This window comes from Ovis canadensis, chromosome 20 (assembly GCF_042477335.2).
Source record: "Ovis canadensis isolate MfBH-ARS-UI-01 breed Bighorn chromosome 20, ARS-UI_OviCan_v2, whole genome shotgun sequence".
NCBI lineage: Eukaryota > Metazoa > Chordata > Mammalia > Artiodactyla > Bovidae > Ovis > Ovis canadensis.
This window is the reverse complement of record NC_091264.1, coordinates 25,507,657-25,514,195: the sequence shown is the minus strand read 5'-3', so window position 1 is coordinate 25,514,195 and position 6,539 is coordinate 25,507,657. Positions and strand designations below refer to the sequence as shown.

At 51.2% G+C, this 6,539-nt stretch overlaps 1 long non-coding RNA gene across 1 annotated transcript; it reads right to left on the bottom strand.

Moving 5' to 3' along the window:
* Nucleotides 1-826: 826 nt before the first annotated feature.
* Nucleotides 827-1,874, bottom strand: LOC138425843 (uncharacterized). Its single transcript, XR_011251416.1, has 2 exons — nucleotides 1,646-1,874; nucleotides 827-1,468 (listed from the first exon to the last, which is right to left on the bottom strand). It is a non-coding gene; the product is annotated as an uncharacterized lncRNA (long non-coding RNA).
* Nucleotides 1,875-6,539: the final 4,665 nt, after the last annotated feature.

Below are 6,539 nucleotides of genomic sequence, written 5' to 3'. Positions count from 1 at the left end.
TGCTCTCTGCCTGTCCCTGACTACTGAGGCATCCTGCCACATGTTTATTAGTGGATCCGCTCTACTGCAGAGCTTCTCAACTGAGTGGTTTTTTCTCCCTCCCCAGGGACATATGGCAACGTCTGCAGACATTTTTGGTTATCACAACTCGTGAGTTGGGGAGGGGTGAGGCTGGCATCTAGTGGGTAGGCACCGGGGATGCTGCTATGTATCTTATAAAGCGCCCACAGCAAGGGGCTGTGAGACCCAAAGTGTCTACAGTGCTGAGGTTGATAAATCCTGCTGCACTGTGAACTGCTGGGAAGGTTCTTTGTCTTTAAAAAAAAAATCAGTTTAGAGATGCTCTTGACCGGTCACAGGCATTTTACTGTTTAAATAATGTATTTACTTGTCTGTGCTGGGTCTTCTCTCCAGTTGCCGCACATGAGCTTCTCATTGCAGTGGCTTCTCTTGTTGCAGAGTCCGGGCTCTGGGGAGCGCACGTTTCGGCGGTTGTGGCACCTGCGCTCAGTGGCACCTGCGCTCAGTAGTTGCGGCCCGCCCCCCCGCCCCGCCCCCGGCTCTAGAGCACAAGCTCAGTGGTTGTGGCACATGGCTTAGGTGCCCCGCAGCATGCGGGATCTTCCCAGGATTCGGGGATCAAACCCGTGTCTCCTTGGGTTGGCAGGCAGACTCCTTACCACTCAGCAACCCAGGGAAGCCCGCAGGCATTTTATCTGCCATCTGCATTGCAACGGGAAATTTTGGAATTCCCCCCAATCCATCCTCTTTTCATTTTGTTTATGGTATCTTTGGACACACGTATAAAAATTAATGCAGTCACATATGTGCTTCACTTTTTATTACAGTCTCTGAGTTTCCTGTCCTGGTTGAGTCTCTGCTACCCTTGTTCAGGGCACATGGTTTTCTATTTCCAGTTCTGTTAGGGTTGCTATTTATTGTTCAATTCATTAGGCCTTAATCCATCTGGAACTGATTTTTGTGACTGGTGGGAGGTGAGGGTCCAAAGACAGATTTTTTTCCAGGTAGAGAGCCAGCTGTGGTTTTATCGTACCTCAAATTAGCTATCCTTCCCCACTAAATTAATGTCACACACACATATACGGCACCCTCTTCTTTTCCAGTGATACTTGTCAATCTTTGGTTAGTACCATCAGATCCTGATTATGTGGTTTTGTAGTACCACAAAGGCCAACTCTCACTTCTATTCCTTTTTTTTTTCCCCTTAAATAATTTTGGGGTCAATTCAGACATTTCTGCTTTCTTAGGTCTCCAAATAAATAACGGAAGCCTCGTCTTCCTCCCATGCTGGGTTTTGTTGCTCCGCTTTCTGTTTGTAGCACAGTGCACTTTTCGTCTGCGTCGCTGGTGAGGGCTGTGACAGTCATTGGTTCCTGGGGTCCCTCCTGCCAGCCGCACTCTGTGCCCTGTCCCAAGCAGCAGCATGGTGCCTGGCACGTGGCTGGAGCTGGAATAAACGAAGGAATGTATGATGCATATCTTTTTTTTTTTTTCCCAAACAGGAAAACTAGTTCTCTCTTTTGTGTTGGTTTGGGACCTGGCAGTCAGAGGTTGGCTTAGTCCTTGTCATTGTCAAGGGGTGGCCTCAGACAGTCGTTTCTCTCCTCTGCTTCGGTTTTCTTACCTGTCAGGCTGGACCTGATGAGCCCTGAGCACCTTCCACTCTCACGCAGCTGGGGGCGGGGAAGTGATGAAGAGCTCTAGGGAGAAGCACCACGCAAACGGAAACGCTGGGTTGACTCATCGCAGGCACAGTGCAGGGGCCTCCATACTTTTAGGGGCCCATGAAAATGGCCCACTGTCTTTTAAAAATTGGAAGAAAACGAGGGCATCCCTTTTAAGTCACATGATCTGGCTTTAAATCAGTCATACGCCCTTAAGTCACATGACCTGGCTTTAGGTCCGATCCCCCTAGAAAGGGGCGGGGGGAGGGAAGAGGAAGAGGCTCAGATGGGAAGGGATGGGAAGGGAACACTACCGTTTTTGCCTGCTCCATGTTCACGACCACAGCCGCGTTTTCCAGATGCCAATACGCACGCAGGCCTGTAGCTTAGAAACTGCAAGCCCAGGAGTCAAGCCCAGTATTTCTGGGCCGAGCCCCGCCTCCGGGGAAACAAAGGGCAGTCACACCGCAGGCTTCCTCTCAGGCTGCCCAACCACTGCGCCACCCGACCAAGCTGGAAGTGTCCCCATCGGGTGCTGAAGGTAGACCTCTGGGCCCTCTGTGAGGCGAGGCAGTTTGGGCCGGGGTAGAAGTTCCCGGTACCCAACCCCTCCTCTCTGGGCACGTCCCTGGGATTCCACCCGCCCCGGCTCCAGCTCCTTTCCCAGCCTGGAGGGCCGGCCCGAGAGGCTCTGCCGGCGCTCTGGCGCCCTCCAGTGACCATCTGCTCTAAGGCCCGCTCTCAGCCCTTCCCCCTCCCTCCCCAGCCCTTCCCTCTCCCTCCCTCCCCAGCCCTTCCCCCTCCCTCCCTCTCTCCCCAGCCCTTCCCCCTCCCTCCCTCCCTCCCCAGCCCTTCCCCCTCCCTCCCTCCCTCCCCAGCCCTTCCCCCTCCCTCCCTCCCTTCCCAGCCCTTCCCCCTCCCTCCCTCCCTTCCCAGCCCTTCCCCCTCCCTCCCTCCCCAGCCCTTCCCCCTCCCTCCCTCCCTCCCCAGCCCTTCCCCCTCCCTCCCTCCCTTCCCAGCCCTTCCCCCTCCCTCCCTCCCTTCCCAGCCCTTCCCCCTCCCTCCCTCCCTCCCCAGCCCTTCCCCCTCCCTCCCTCCCTCCCCAGCCCTTCCCCCTCCCTCCCTCCCTCCCCAGCCCTTCCCCCTCCCTCCCTCCCTTCCCAGCCCTTCCCCCTCCCTCCCTCCCCAGCCCTTCCCCCTCCCTCCCTCCCCAGCCCTTCCCCCTCCCTCCCTCCCCAGCCCTTCCCCCTCTCTCCCTCCCCAGCTCCGGGCAATCTGCTGCCTGATTGCTTCCTCATCTCCCTCCAAGCACAAAGAAGTGACCTGCAGAGGGGGGCATTTCTCTTTCAAAGCCTCCCAGGTCACTTGCCCCTCCCTAGCCCACCCCACTACTTTAAGTCAGTCAGCTTTAAATCAATCAGCATCCGCTGAAATCACATGAGCTGGCTTTAAATCAGTCAGTCACTATGGAGAACAGAATGGAGGTGCCCCAAAAAACTAAAAATAGAGTTGCCATGGGATCCGGCAGTGATACTCCTGGGCATATATCCAGGGAAAACTCTCATTCGAAATGTACGGCAGTGTTCACACCAGCACTAATTACAATAGCCAAGACATGGAAGCAACCTAAATACCCATCGACAGATGAATGGATAAAGAAGATGCGGTATACAACTAATATGGAATATTACTCAGCCATGAAAAAAGAACAAAATAACGCCATTTGCAGCAATGAGTGGACCTAGAGATTATCATATTAAGTGAAGTAAGTTAGACAAAGACAAACACCATATGGTATGACTTACATATAGAATCTAAAATATGACACTAAAAAACATTTACACGAAAAGAAACAAACTCATAGACATAGAGAACAAACTCAAGGTGAGCAAAGCGGAAAGGAGGGAGGGATAAATTAGGAGTTTGGGATTAGGAGATACAAATTATTATACATAATAAATAAACACAAGGTACTACTGTAGAAAAAAAACAGGAAGAAGGCCCCTCCCCCCAGTGTGTGTGCACACACACTCATATTCTCTCTCTCACACACATACACACACACTCACACACTAACGCCAGCCCAGGCACTGACTCTGAGGTCACAATGAACAGGCTGCAGAAAGCAATTTCACTGCCAGGCATTCTGATAATACAGTTATTGAAACCGCTAGCTGACATCAGTTAATGCAGTAACTAAGATAACTTGGCCTAAAAGCTTTGATTTAAAATTACCCTGGCATGTGTATACTGTCTAATTATTCTCTCCCATGATCTACCCTCTCATTAAAGTCAAATTTCTTTGTGAGAAATTCTACATTTTGCACCACGATTGGGAAGAAGCCACATGCACTCACCTGCTCATGACAGGGGTGGGCTATCAGAGGAGCTAAAGGGGAACGGCGTGTCCTGTCTTCCCAGGTGCGGGGAGATCCGTCTCTGCAACAAACCACACCCTCCTTCCCAGCTTTCCCTTAGGAAAGGACCGATGGAAATCTACTAAACCTGCATCAGCTGAGGACCCCAAACAACTAGGTGCCTAAGTGGGAGGGAGGTGCCCATGGGGCTGGAAGAGGCACCTCAAACTCAGAGAAAACTCAATAAGCTGGCATCCAATTCACTTCTCCACCGGTGAGAAAGCCCAGGCCGACCTGCTGGAGACAAAACACCAAGCCGATGGCAGCGGTGGGAATAGAAACTGTTTTCAGCGCAAAGCTGCTCTCGCTGCACCCGCCATCACGTCTCCTTCTAACTCACGGTTTCCTGGCACATCCCCACCTAGCAGAGCTCCAGGCGTGGTGTGTGGCTCCTGGCATGGAGATGCTGTTGGCTGGACCAGGCTTCTGAGGCCACGCTCCAGGGTGGCCCCTGGCTGTTGGGCGGTTCTCTTTCGTCTGCATCTCTAGCCAGCCGCCTGCCAGGCCCTCGGCCAATCTAGGATTCTGCGATGGGGTTGGGCACCTGACGAGGCTCACCTGTGGGAGGAGGGTCGTGGCCAAGGCTTCTGTTGGCAAGCTCTCGGCCAGTGTCTGAACAAACAGCATCCTTGCTGTGTGTGTAAACCCTCAGAGGTACCGTGATACTGTTTTTTAAACATAAGCCCCACTTGGCATATTTCGGAGATAAAGAAATTCCCCCATTAAAGTTCTGGGATGACATGCATTTAGAATGAGCAGGAAGACACAGTATGCTCACAGATGATCTATTACTTGGGGGACTTTAAAACTCTCACCAGAAATCATTCACCCTCTTCACCCTCTTGGGCATCAGCACAGGCAAGGCTTGGCTGCACTCTGTATTTATCCCTGTGATTTCTCTAGACTCTTTTCTTCCAGGAAGAATCTCTGGCCTCTGCAGGGACTGAGTGGTGACAGGTAACTCTGAGGCTGAAATGCTGGAATAAGAGAGACAAGGTCTGCAAACATTTGGATAGCTGGGGCAAAGGAGATTTCTCCGTGGAGAGGTGTAAACACAAGTACAGAGGCCTGGGCGTGGGGCTGGCATGAAAGGTGCCCTGACTGAGGATGAGAGGCCCGACTCAGGAGATGCCCTGAGGGGCCTTCTGCTGAGGGGCAGGGCAGTGAGTGCAGTTTCCGCCGGGAGGTGGGGAACACACGGGTCAGGCCCTTTTTCTGACCTATCCTGGGAAGCGGGTTAGATCCCGGCTGATAAGCCCAGGGCGGGTCTGGGACTGTGTGGCCTGGTCAGGAAAGGGTGGATCCTGGCAGTCCAGTGGTTGGGACTCCTCACTCTCACTTGGGTTCAATCCCTGGGCGGGGAACTAAGACCCCACATGCTGTGTGGGGTGAGGGTGGGGTGTGCAAAAAGAAAAAAAAAGGAAGGGGATATCCTGAGTTCCAGCAGAATCTTTGTGGGGAAGGTTCTTCACAGGAAGCCATTTCTCAGACACAGAGGGTGAGGAGATTTCTAGACCTTCGGGTCACCTTCAACATTGTTGAAAGGCAATGGGCTGTGGAGGGGACAGGAAGGGGAGACGCTCAGACCCTGGGCTGTAACAGGTTGGAAGGAAACACAAATGCATCTCAGGGGTCAGAGAGGCAGGACTGCTGCTGGCTGGTTGGGAAGTGCAGGCTGCGACCTCCCAGTAAAGTGAAGTGCATGCTCCCAGTTGGCAAGCCTGCAGAAGCCATTAAATTTGGAAAATCAAACTGAAATGGAGCCAAATAACCCATGACTTCTCCAAAAAATAGCTATAGAATAATTAATTGGAAACCACATGCAATCAAAAGACTGTAGACACAAACTTTACAATTTACACCAAAATTCACTAGAAATTGTTCACAAACACATTTAAAATGCAAAACGATAAAAACTGTTAGATGAAAACATAGAAGGAAATCTACATAAACTTGGGCTTGGTGAATTTTAACACAAAACCTCAATAGCCTATTCACAAAAGAAATAAAATTTTGAATGCGGACTTTAAAATTTTTAAACTATATGAAATATTCAGAAAACCGAAAGACAAGTCATAAATTGGGGGAAAAAAATTTGCAAAATGCATATCTGATAAAGAATTTGTACAACTATAAAGCAAACACCTTCATTACAAATGAGTGAAGATTTGAACAGACACCTGGCCAGAGAAGATATACAGACAATAAGTAAGTGGACAAAATCTGATCAGCATCGTATATACCATTAGAGAATGACAAATTAAAACAAGACAGGGGCTTCCCTGGTGGCTCAGCGGTCAAGAATCTGCCTGCCAATGCAGGGGATATGGGTTCAAGGCGTGGTCTGGGACGATCCCACAGGCTGTAGAGCAACTAAGTCTGTGTCCCGCAACTACTGAGCCTGTGCTCCAGAACGAGAGCAGCCACTGAAGCGAGA